Consider the following 14187-nt stretch of genomic DNA (forward strand, 5'->3'; position numbering starts at 1 on the left):
ATAAACTTTGACACTGGTTTTGATGTCTCCGAATCATGTACTCTGACACAGATAATATATCTGACAGTCTCCCTGATTGGTGATGGCAGCACTGAGTGATCCTTAGATTGGATTCTTCCAAAAACATAGGAAAATAAAAAACGAACACACATGGAACAAAGATAATCGTATGATAACAAACGTGGATAAAAAAGTACCGCACTTTGAGCAACCACAATGTCGCACTTGGTCTTCGTTTATAAATGAAAAAGCTACGAGGCAGTAGGTACGAGTGATGCAAGGACACAGCAAAACACCAAAAAAGGTCACGAAGATGGATTACACATGAATCCAAAAGAATATACGAAAAAGCATGGGCACATTTTAACAAACCCTTTTTTCGAGATTTTCCTTGCTCATGTTGATGTTTACAGCATCATAGGGCTACTATTAATGCATTCTTACAAATATGTCAAGAAGTTAATACAAGAGCAGAAAAAAACGTTAAAAGGAATATGACTCACCGGTGGGTCCCTAACACATTTAAGAGCATTTACACAGCAAAAAAATGTCGTGCGAATAGTAGCAGACGATCAAGAATGGAAGTAGTTATGTGAAGAGACAGGAATGAACAACAGAAAAGCTAACTGAAAGATTTCTCCTTTTACCGTTTCCGTTGCACAAGTCCTCTTCAGTAAATTCCATTACGTCTACCTTCTCAGCAGCCTCATACCTCATTTTTATCATGAACTCAGAAACGATAGCGAACGTTGCCCGCAATAAGACTAACTGTTAGGCTATTTGAACGATGGTGTGCTCTAACGAAGAACTATACTCAAAAGTGATTATAGTGCGACAGATGACATGTGGAAAGCATCGCATGCCTGACCTTCTGAGATAGTCACAGAAAGCCGTCTTCCCTTCTTTGGTCACTTTATAAGATCTTTTTATTGATCTGCTAGGGTCGTGATAAGTTTGGTTTTGATATTTATCAACAGCTAACGTTTCGGCGTTTTCGCCTTTGCAATTTATTCTTTCAAGCCACTTATCACCCTACAGAAAGCATTCAAACTGTAGTAAAAATCAAGCAGCAACACATCGGCTAACGCTTGCCTCGGTGCACACTGTAGTGTTACACTATCGTTCGACTCCGGGATCATAGCACGCAGAACACTAGAGGCTTTTTCGACCACCGCCAAAAGTCCAAAAATGAACAGAAATGATGAGTACGCTTCGATCGCAAACAAACTAGCCTTAGATCAAAATCTCTGCGGGTTTTGATCTACGGGGGCCGTGGGGTTCCTGTAAAAACACCCCTGTGACTTAGCAGTGTTATGTGCTGGTCTGTTGCGCTACCAAATCGTTGCCAAATTCAGCAGATGTGTTGCTGTTTGAGTTTAATTGCCGTTTGAATGGTTTCTAGGGTGATAAGGGACCTCAGAGAAAGAATCACTGATGGCTTTGATTTTTTCCAGGCTCTAAGGAAGGCTAAAATGCCGAAACGTTAGCAGTTAATAGATATCACTACCAATCTTGGCCACATCTTAAGCAAGTCAATAAAAAGCTACGTATTTAACATGCCAAGATTCAAGGAGTGTTGAACATGGCCAATATAAGGAGATCGCTCGCTCGTCTTGTATAACTTGTCTTGAGAATGCTTCCAGATTCACGCTTCAAAAAGTCTTTTTGTTGCACAAGGATGTTTTCGACGGAGGTGGTGAAAGAAGGTTCGAGGACACTTAAGCAGTTCACTCGAGATGTAAAGTTATGCAGATTATGGAATAGCGACGGATAGATACTACGGGAGCTCTAGTTGAAATGGGAACAGGATGGGGTCGGATATGTCTAAGGACGCCACACTCCAACGAAAATGCGTAGCCGCGTTAAGCTGTAAAGTTCTCCTCCGTTTAAACAAGTGAAGTAAACAGTGGCACAACGACTATTGAATATAGCACAGAAGACTGCAGGCAGTCTCCAAACACATCTAATCCCCATGGCTACTAGTGATGATTGTGCTCCAATTCAAAGGATAAAAGGTAAAGTGTCCGGAATCAATCAATCAGCTTTTGACACGCCAATGCATTCACCTTGATTCAAAGTTGCTTGAGGATTACGAACGCATGTCTAGCCTGTACAATGACTTGCGGAGACTAGTCAACGTAACAAGTCAGTGGGTTTGCCCTGCTAAACAAGTTTTACACCAATTGATAACGATTTTGAAGGGAAGGAAAACTATTTGGACACTATTCCAGTTTCAAACTATCGACGAGTCATGCAATTGCAGCAGTACCTTTTCCAACTGCGCTATACCCTCTGTTACAATTTAGGCGAAATCTTCCGACGTTGTCCTAATGACAATTCTTCCAACTCGAATCCGACAAATCTCAGAATCCTCAGAATTCCTCAGAACTTTTTCTTCACAAAGTGTAGTATAGCCGAATGTAAATATATTTTCGTGTCCTCGACACTACTAACGAAGTCGCTGTCGGTGACGCAGCTTCATCACTTCGGAACGATCACTTCAAGAGCTGGAATGGAATTGAGACGTGCGCAGAAGCATATGCAGTTGAACTTCCTGGATAGCCTCGCCAGTGCGATGATGAGCATTCACTTCAGATGTTCAGGCTTGATTCTTTCGGGACCGGGTGAAGTACGGTTTTTTACCGACATGATGGTATGTCGGACTTTCGAAGGGATGATCTCTGAACTGAACTGACATGTTCATCGTCTCTCAGGTGGTGAGGAGGCAGGTGGATATCGCTGTTGAAGAGGATCTGAGCAGAAGTCGTAAATGACCTAAATTCCCCTCCTGCATGTTCGTGAACGCGGGTTCAGCATAGGACTGGGATTGCAGTCGAAGATTTGTACACTTTCTGTAGCTGTTGGATAGTTATTTCAATATCGAAGATAGACACTTGACTGAATAAGTGTTCACCCTAATGAGGGTGAGGTACAACTAATCTGCGGTAAATCTAATAAAACTAAGAAATGATTCAGTAGTGATATGGTCCTCTTCCAAGCATTGCTTCAAATTTTGTCCCCATCAAAGCCTAGGCCGTGGCAAAGTTAGAATTCCTAATATTTGCAAAGGAGTTATTTTAAAAATGTTTCTTCTCTGTAAAAGCTGCTCTTTCGCGCATAAAAAGCTGTTTCAGCTGCTTTCAAATAGATCAACTTAAATCTCCCAGTCAATTAATTAACGATTAATTAAGATATGGAAATGTTATTTTTCAACTTTGTCGGCGAAATGTCGTCCTCCACGACTTGAATAAGGATGTTTCAATGTTTTCAAATAGTCCACAAGTGCATTTTCTGAAACACAATTTCAGAAGCGCCATCGTGGCTATATGTTTCGAGGTCACTGCGCAAACGCCAACGCCCCTAGAGTTCTTCTCCTTCGTTCGCTGCCTTAGCATAACGGTTTGGAGTTGCCTCTCTTGACATTTTGCGTTTGCTACCTGCCGACCGGAAAAAACGTTGCCCGTCATCTCCGCCTTTGCGTCGACTTTCCTGACGACCGCATCAGCTGCATGTCACCTTCGTTGTGAGATTGTTTTTGTTGCTCTGCATTTGTAAATGGACGGCCATTTTTTCGAGGATGCTCCCCATGTCGGTTCCACATCGATTGATCCTTGATTCTCAAACAGCTTTGTTTTTGAGAAGTAGGTTAGTTTTGTTAAGAGAAGTATCACTTTTTGTAAGTAATGTTTTTAATTTACTGCAACCACTGAAATAAGTTGGATGGTAGTAAATGAATTTGCTTAGAATATAATTGCGATCTAAGTAGTTTTTTTTTTTAAGTATTAAAACAATAAGTGTTTTCAGCAAACAGATTTATACAGCCTCAGAATTATGATCTGTAAAAATTGTGGCATTTAAAGTGCACGTAACAACATAGACATTAAAACGATGATTTTTTTTTCCAACGAACTAATTCTTACACACTCAGAATTATAGTCCGCAAAAGTGGCCGTATCTACGGTTCATGTAACAATAAGAGCAATGTAGAGAAGCAATCAACTCGGTATATAGATTATTTTGGGTACGTAGTAAGGCTCATAGGCTAGAATGATTCCCTTCGTCGCATTTTTGCGGACAGAAGGCTCTCATGTCTGGCATGAAATCTTTGAAGGAACTCGTTGCGCATCTCTCTCTCACACAACTATCGTCAAATGCGGTAAAGAAAATATTAAAGTGAAACGAAATGAACGCAAAGCAGATATGAAATCGAAATCTGAATACAATTAAGATGCAAATAATAGCATTAAATAATGCTAAATAGGAATGTTGCGTTAAACTTTCGTCTTAGACATTGCTAAGCGCATTTTGTTTTGCGCAAACCTATCTAACCTACTGCAAAACACTTACGGGAACTTCTCTACACAGCTGATGTGGCAATATACTGCACTATAATAATATAATATAATAATATGTATGTAATATAATATAATATACTGTAGTGACAATAAGCATTCTCAGAGTAAGAAACAGGGAAATTTTTCTGTTAAAATCTGCGTTTAAACGCTAAAATTTAAGAAGGCTTTTCAATTTCTCTTTTTTTAAGTTTAGAAGAATTTATAAATTCTGCATTTCACACATACGTTCAGATCCGAACATTGACAACTTTTTAATTACTAATCTAAACGAATTCCAAATTAACCGCTGAGCGCATTGTTATAAACAGCCTTCTATTTCGAAATCGGGCAAAAAAAAATTTCTCCCGTGCTCACCCTTGAATCTTGAAGCACCTTTAACTTTGTACAGTGATTTTAGTATTCGCAATAGTAGTGTATGCTGAAGCTCCAGTTGGCAAGGTATAATCGATTCCAGAAAGAAAGCGCACGAGCACGATAAGCAATAAAACAATATCTCCTCTGTAGGTACTTGCTACATATGTAGTCAGCCTATGTCAAAGCCCCAATAGAGAAGTTCTAGCTGTGCCTAAAGTAGAACCACGCAAAATTAATGGAATTTTGAGTGTTCCCGCGTTTTCGATATAACTGATAGACAGGTCGATACTTTCGTGAGAAAAGTGGTTGAAGGTCTGCGTCATCTGTGTACAAAGTTTGGTCTGAAGCGCCACAATACTTGTTGCATACTCAAACTTCGAACAGGATTCCGTAATTTCGAATGAACAGCGTCACAAATAGCTGTGACTAATTTCAGTTCACACCCAAAACATACATGATAGACTAAACCGCGTTTTTATATGGCGCATCACATGTGTCAACGAGAACTGCTTTAAGCTTTATCATACGCTAAAATCTAGCGTTCTTGTGACAGAAGTAATGGTGAATAGTGGTGGTCCTTGCAGTGATGGTTTATCAACTATCCCACAACAATATTGAAACCATCGTCGAATGAAGTGAATTGCGGGAAAAGACTTCAATTTTGCATCTTTAAAAGCATCACTCCTCGAATCTGGAGTTGGAGAAGGCGGATTTTCGTTGGAGTATACCTATATCGGGTCGTCGATTATGTATACGAATGAAGTGAATTGCCAATCGGGACGTCCGAATGGATTTTCGACGAATCGCAGGCGAGGGCGGGGCGCAATGGTGGCGCGTTGCAATAGAGGACATCGTAAGGAACCGCATTCTGCAGCCGTCTGTTTACAGTGATGCAGGGAGAGATGAGCGGAGCCGCCTCTGAATACGTCCCGATATAGGTATACTCCAAAAAAAAAATCCATACCACGCCTAATTCGTGGGGTGATGCCTTTAAAAACAATAACCGTCTTTGCCGAGCACACAGATTTACAGCAAACAACAGCCGCAGTTCCACTGGCAGTTCTAGTTTTTATGAATGTGGTTGTTTGAAAAAATTCTTCGCACACGGGCGCCGTCTGCGAGAGGGTTGTCGAAAATCAGTGAGTGTCACTCGACATTCTAATCAAGCAGAAAGAATGAATGGGCTTCTGATTGATCCGGCGCGCGTACAACGGTAGCTAGTGGGAAATTTGGGAGTGGGGAGTTCCACACACCGTTTTTCAGTTTAGTTAAGAGAAAAATGAGCTTGATTACGCTCATACTCGTAATCTACACTTCTAACAACTTCTCCTCCTGAAGAGATCCCACTGAATCAGGCATTGATGAAACGTTGTTGTCGTGCAACGATTCCCAAGGACAGAACGCAAGAAAAGTATTGTGGTTTTACCTTTGCGGAACAAAAGCAATTTAATCTAATACAGCTGCAATTTGAACCAAAGAGTGGAGAACAGCAGCACTGGAGTAGGCGTAGCAAGCGGATTTATCAACCATAGCTTCAAAATCGGTAAATGGAAATGCTTAAACCCAAAAGCAAGACCAACGCTAAAACTTAACTACTTTTAAGAGTTGTAGCGCCTACGTTAGACTGGATTTAGGTCCTAACATGGTGGATAAATAACTTTGATTAGACCGATTATAGTGCTGATAAACAAATTCTTGTAGTCTCGGCTGGAGACTTCCGCTGTCTGCACTATCGAGCGGAGGTGCGAATCCGCCCTAGGGCTCACCAAGTCCTTCATCCCTCCGTGGTCGATAAATTGGTACTAGACTTGTCTGGGAGGATAGAAACCCCCGCAAGTCTTTGTAACGCAGGCACTTTATTCTTGTTTTTATCCTTTATTGACCACGGAGGGATGAAGGAAGACTAGGTCACGTACACGTTACCTACAACATCCTGCCCAGGTGTGAAGAGAGATAGAGAGGCGTGCCAAGATGTTTTTGCCAATAGATATCATATGGTCCTCCGCTATTCCGTTGCATAAGCAGATTTCAACCACTGAATTTACGTTTTCCGCAATTTTTCGTAAAGCTAATACACTGCCCACTAATTAGTAAGCAGGTGCCCAATTTTATATGGGTTTGGGCACACAGTGCAGCAATCGTCTATATAACGACAGTACAGCAGTGGTTGCGGTCCACAAAAGTTTCTTCTTCTCTAGTAAATTTCCAACATGCGCAAAATGGAGGGCTACTTATTTATTTATCACAATTTGTTGGCCACGGAGGGATGAGACTTGGTGAGCCCTAGGGCAAATTCGAACCTCCGATCGATGGTGCAGACAGCGGAACCTCCAGCCGAATGCGCTACAACTGCCGCTATCAGCGTGTGGTAATAATTGGTACTCGGTTGAAGATTTCGCTCCCCCATGAACTTTCTTTCTTAAAACTTTAACCTCGCATACTGCTTAGAAGGATGTCGCTCTGTTCAATTTTCATTTTCTTCTTTACCAATTTTAAGCGACTATCTACGCCTACCCGACTATCTACCTAGACGAAAATCATGCGGTAAGATTACCAGCAGCAATCCCTAAATTGTATACTAAATCTTTGTGTACCAAGTCAAGCGCATCGTTCTACACAACTCTTAGCTACATAGTTTTTTCCATACAGTAAAGATAATGATCGCGTATCATATCAGTACCTGTTTATCGCATCACAGCCGAGGAAATGTGGGGACGATTACGGATGCGAACTCCTTCTGAGTGAAGGAACATTGGGGCAGAGAATTGAAATTCCCACTTCCACTCCACAATTTCCATGGAAAATACCGCAGAATACGTCGAGAGAATACCAAGCACAGGTTGGAGAGACAAATTTGTCCTGCGAACATGGAAGCGTTGTGGATGAGAGGTAAAGATTTAGAAATAGACAAATGGTGTGGACGCATTGCAATTGTTTTGCTCATTGTTGATTTCTCCTAACTCATACGTCTGATTCGAAATAGTTCCTTTCACTCACTTTATTTTGCAGTTTTATCTTTTATTGAAAACCGGCTCTATCTACTATTATTAGGAAGACTATTCTTACTTTTTATTTGTGACTGACCAAGAGGCCTTCGAGAGGAGGGGTCATATAAGGATTTGATTTTTTTTTTGTTTCTGAACATGCAAAAGTCCGATATGTGGCACTAGAGATAGGTAACAATATTGATCTAGAGTTCGAATGAACTTTAATAATAGTTTATACTAGTAATCCCAGTGAGAATAAGCAGCATTTTGAAATTACGAACCTTGTACGACAGAAATGCTCAAATTAGTTCTAAAGATTCGATCATGACTGTTTTTCATAGTAGTAGATCTCAGGTAGGTCTTAGGTATTAGGTTGGTGCAAAAACAATGTGCGTTTTCAAACATTACTTCTAAACGCTATAACTCGCTTCAAAATCAACTTTATCAATCGAAAAAACTATTACAGTTCATGCAACGAGACGCATTCTTGCTTATTCCCGCTGCATGAAAGTTCGAGCTTTCGGAGTCCCAAGATCTTCCGGAAGTCGTTTTCAGCATTACCTTGGTTTTGGAAGATCTTACCTCTCAGGCAGCTGTCCAGATGTTTGAAAAAGTGATTGTCAGTCGACGAAAGGTTCGGCCAAATTGGGGTGAGGCAGAGTCTCGTAGCCTAACTCGTACAACTTCAGTAGCGTCATCTTTGAAATGAGTGACTGTCGTGTATAAGAATCGGACCATTTCTGTTCACTAACGCCGGGCGGAGAAGTCGGAGTTTTCGATGCAGTTCGTCCAGTTCTTTGCAGTACTTCTCTGCGGTGTCGGTGTCGCTAGGTTTCTTGAAGCTGTAGTGGATTACACGTGTAGCACACCACCACCATGGTCACCATGGTCTTCTTTGGTTACACTTTCGGCTTTGGGAAGTGCTTGGGAGCTTCACCATCGTCCAATTATTGAGCAGAACGCTTTCTGTTGTTGTACAGGATCCATTCCTCATCGCACATAACAGTGTGATCGAGAAATGGATCGTTCTTGTTGCGTAGCAGAAGCGTTGAGCAGATCTCGAAACGACGGTTTCTTTTCTTTTTCACCTTCCCAGTTTTTTTCCAATAGCCGGACGACTGTTGAATGGTCAACGCCTACTTCTTGGGCAACCTCTCATGTTGTTTTAAGCGACTCAGCTTCTATGATTGCTTTCAGCAGATGGTCGTCAACTTCAGAAGGGAGGCAGCAACCTTTCTTATCTTCGAGGCTCATATCGCCACAACGAACATTTGGAAGGAACGCCGTACCGTAAATTTGGGGGTTCCCTCACCCCAAACAACGTTGTTATTCCGAGCTGTATCCGCTGCAGACTTCCCAGCTTGAACTCGTAGGAGAAGATTTGGTGAAAATCTTGTTTGGACATCTTCTTATGATCCTTGGTACTGACCCCCATGTGGTCCCCGTGATTCTCGTTCAACATCACTGCAGCACTTATAACCACAACGAAATGCGCTAAACAATCTTACGGCTCCTAATATTAAAGATGAGTGTAACTGCAAAAAAATTTTGTCGTGAAGATAAGGCAACGAAAACGCGCATTATTTTTGCACCAAACTGATACCACGCCAACTTCTGGAGCTGAGCTTCTGTTGGATGTTTGATGCAAAAAAATGTTGCGCGAGGAATCTGTGTTCGTTGTCTATTTAATTGTATTCCAGCTCTCAGGCGCCCTGATTCTCTGAGAATTATCCACATCGAACTTTAGACGGTCGCAAATGAGAGGGTGTCACTATTAGCCAAGATGCCAAGTAAGTTTCAGGCTGCTTCTATTCTACAATTTTCGTATAGATACTAATAATGACTCTTTGAGTTACCATAAATATAAATATTTTTTGATCTCAGGTTCTCTAACGTAATCGAGCGAATTTGCGGCTTAGTTAGCACGCATCACTGCGAGCGGCTGTGATGAGTTGCGTCGTTGGGCAGATTAGAAGGAACAAGTCGCAACCGAAGGAAACCCTTAAACATCAGAAACTGAAGCATAGACTTCCTTTTTCGAGCAGCACTGAGGCAAAAAATATTCGTAGTAAGATTTGAAAAGAAATAATCAATAGACAGTATGAGTTCTGAACTATGCCTGTCTTGGAGAACATCATTGATGCATAAGTAGCTAGAAAGGTGAAATTCTTGTTGCATATACGAATGTTCAATCCTCTAAAGAATAATTGGGAAAAAAAGCAGAAAAAATTGGTAAATAAATTACAGAAAAATGGTTATGACCATATAGTCATTCCTTTACACTCATTCTTGATGAGCGTACTCGGAAAAGTTTTTCCTACTATCAGTTGCACCATATCGTAATAAACGTATTCCGTGAACACCTTTGCAAAACAAAGGATTTTACATGTAGGGAAAAAACTCGGTTTTTTGGGTACAAAAAAAACGGTAAATACCTCGTTTGCGCTCTGGAAGTAAAAAATTGTTTCTCAAAATTTCCCACTGCTATAATTTTATGATGGCGCAACGTCCGGAAATGTCCATTGAAATTATTGATAGTTATAACATTTTCTTCTTCACCATTTTACCAAACTAAGAAGAACGCGCCCTAATTCCATATCTACATGTACAGCTCCTCGTTCGGCTTCGACACGAACGTTTTTCGTTTAGTGTGGGTATTTTCTTATTCTATCTTTGGATTTTCCGTGTAGAGATTGGAGTTCGAAATCAAAGGTTAACGTTTTGTTTATTTGTTGTTTTTGTTTGTTTTTTTTTGTCGTTTTGTTTCTTCTATATTGATTCCTATTCGATAGCAATTCTATGCTACTTCTTCTTTGCAAAACTGGACCCAAATTACACGCTATGTATTTACCCATCACCCTTTAAAGTTGTCCTTTTTAAAGGCAGCATAGCACGAATCTAAGGTGGTGCGGATTTTAGGTGGAGTATTCGTGTACGGGATCGTAGATTATTGAGAGAAGGGTGATTCCGTCCATTTCTTCCTAATTGCCGTAGAAAACGGCCCCGAAGATAGGGCTTTGGGGGTTCTGGTGCACCATTTTCTACAAGGAGTTCGACTGGAGTGCGCCAGCCTTCTGCACGCGCCGCATCTTCCGGACCGTTTTTTTGCGGCAATTAGGAAGAAATTGACGGAATCACACCCCTCTCCATAATCTACTCTCCCGTATACGAATGCTCCACCTGAAATCCGCACCACCTCAGATTCGTGGGGTGATGCCTTTAAGCTTTAGATAAAGCAAGCATCTTGTATCAGGAATCCGTAACGTTTTCATTGTGATAAATAGTGCCAAACTGTGACATTTTGATTTCGAAAGAGTTACTAAAGGCAGAAACCGGCCTGTCGCGTATTTTCCCTTCCTTCTTTACTATGCAAGTTGCTGTGTGACTCAGGCGAATTTAGAGTAGCATTGAAGAAAAAGGAAAACGGGGAATGTTCGTTGAACAGTGAAGGCTAGAACGTTTTGTATACTGGTTTACACTTCAACTCTACTCTACACATAATCACCTGATACGCAAAGGCATTCACACTTGCCTTGATGGGAACAAAATTCTACCAATAACTCCTTGATATTCAAAATCGGCATTACTGATAAGAAGTTGACAATCTTTTTTTACTTTGCGATTGGCATCAAAACATTTTCGTCTTGCTGGATTGGTCAATTTGATGGTTAGGTCAATTTGCTAAAATCTGTTCAAAATAACTAATAACTTGCTATTTGAATAGGTCCTCCTCAACCAAAACAAAACTGTTCTGGAAATTTCAAACAACTGTCAGTGTACGACTAGATGGAGCTTCAATCGTTGGTTTGAGAGACACCAGGAATTCAGAAAAAAAACTACCTATATTTCACATCCATTTACTACCTTTAAATTCTTTAACCACCATGTTGGACCCCTTCTTATCATAACAATTTTGCGTCATTTTTCAGGAGTCGTGTGGAAGATCGGAATCCTGTGGACGCTGCTAAAACTTCATCTACCAGTTCTTCCATCAAGATCAGGAGCAAAGAGAAATATCGATTGATGATGGAAATTGTCGAAATGTTCACATTACGTATCAACTGTGGTGACATACATATATCATACAGAGCCAAGTAAGGAGAACGATGAGGGGATCTTCTGATTTCTTTGACAGAGTTACATGTGTCAACAATTTGGCGAAAAAATGAGAAACATATGTAAGCGCACATGTATATAAAATGCTTTCAAAAAACTAGTTTGGTTGCAATACGAAGCTTGGAAGCCTTAAGGGAGGTAAGGGAGATATTCATTCTTCTTAATCAGTACTAATCCAGGTGATCCTCTTCTATGCAAACCTTCAATTCTGCACGTCAGAACAAACGGAATTGGGTCCATTATTTGATTGTAATTTACGGCTGCACTTATGCCAGCAACTGCAATTGTTAGAACACCCACCGCGATGCAGAAAACTGGAATTCGTTCATCCATGAGGAGATAGTAGAAGGGAAATTTTGACGGGAATTGAAAATTTTCTCTTCACAAGCGAAAAAGGGAAGTTGTGCGAACTGAACATTGAACTAGGAATATGTATTTGTAAAAAATTGAGAAAGAATAGTCGTAATTCTGTACCGTCAGAATGTAAAGAGGAATTTTCATCCCGTTTTTCATTTAGGAAGAGAAAAGAAGCGAACCCTGAATAATGAAGAAAGAAGGAGAAGGACCGATGTTGCCCACATTTTTTTTGCATGCCGTCGACACGCTATGTACTTTTTAAGGAACAGAAAGAAATTTGAACAATTTTTCAAAAAATCCATAAATTCTAAGGAAAACGAGAATAAAAAAATCAAAAACTTGGAAAGTGCTAAAAAAAATTAGAAAGAAATAAGGCTGAATAGGAATTTTGTCATTGTATAAGGGACGCTGATTATGTGAGAGAAAGCTTCAAATTTTCAAATAATGCATATGTTATCCTTGGAAATATAACCATAATAATCGTAGCTGCATGTTTATTATCCTTGTATTCTGTTGTGCAGATAGTAATGGGAAAGCAAGAATTAAAATGAAAGTAAAATGTAGATGTGCAGTTTATATGGTGTTTTTGTGGCGCGCATATTAGTCTTAGTATTAGTTAGAATTCGTGGAATCTCAGAAAATTTAGCCCAACCTTACATAATATTGTTTAATATGAATTAGCATAATATATAGGAGATTTTAAAAAAGTTAAAACTGTAGTGATATTATTGTGAAGAACATTCGCAGCATATCGAACTCACTCCTCATCTTCTATAGGGTTAGCAAGAACGCATACAACGTACACATTATGTGCAGAAATCATAAGAAATGAGCATGAGAAGCAGATGTAGATCAAAAGAGTGGATCAGCTGACGGAAGCCGAATGAGTCAGCCACACAACGGCGTTCGCTGGGAGGTTTTTGATAGTGCGGGCCCGGCGGCGGCTCTTTTCATCTCATGAATTACGGTAGTGGCGCTAAGTCTCACATTAAACAGCACACGCTGACTATCATCGATCCAATACCTAGCACCTCTCAGCGTCACGAACAACTACAATAATTACTTCCTGTTCGTCATTTAAACGAAATTGGTGGTCCCGAAGTGACTTTGTTAGAAGGACTCGTTGGTAGTATTAGGTCTAAGTCCGTTCAACAATTTCAGTTCGAACACAAATCAGCTTGTTTTCTATTCCATGAACAGTTAGAGTTACGATGACATCTCCTGTCTGTTTAAAATCATATCTGAGCCAGGACCCTTCCTCTTAGGTTCTCTTGTTACGGTGCCGCTGCTTCGAGATTAAGATGTCACGGCTCTACCATGTAGCGACAGATTATCTAAATCATAATACTCTGCTTTCGAAAAAAGTGTTAATAAATGAAACACGAAAATTGACTGTGCAAAAGACCTTACGCTCAAATTTGCTCATGTCTGACTTCTAGAAGTAGCCGTAATATTGCTATTATAGAGTTTGTTCATGATATACTGTACTACTGATGTTAGGTGTCCTGATCAAGTTGAGTAGATCAAGTTGACCGAACAAAATCGTAGCTATTCTTATAATTTGTCGCTGCATTTATCACTTCACTTTCATCTATAAATCATTGCACCTTAGCAGCATTCTGAGCATCATCTGCCCCTTCGCCTCGTTTCACGGTCTGTCACAACTGTCCATCTCTTTGTGGTTCTTTTCGATCTGATCCTTATCCACTGCCTCTACGGACCTTTGGTGGCCAATTCGCCTAATCATCCAGATACCGTATAATTTTCTCTTTTTTTCAAAGCCTTCGTCCAAGGCTACATTCAATTAGACTATCATAGATGCGGTGTTGTTCGAGTCGGAAATGCACGTCAGTGAGGTGGTGCAGCGTTTGTTGGCCCGTAATCGCAGGCTGAAGCGAGTCTCATTGAGCCGTCGTAAATCACCGATTATATGTAAAAAATCATAATTGCTCAGCTATTGGACGACTGGATTCCGCCTGGATTTTCGAATCGAAAACACGGAAAAAGCGTATGTTTTC

This window comes from Necator americanus, chromosome III (genome assembly GCF_031761385.1).
Source record: "Necator americanus strain Aroian chromosome III, whole genome shotgun sequence".
Lineage (NCBI taxonomy): Eukaryota > Metazoa > Nematoda > Chromadorea > Rhabditida > Ancylostomatidae > Necator > Necator americanus.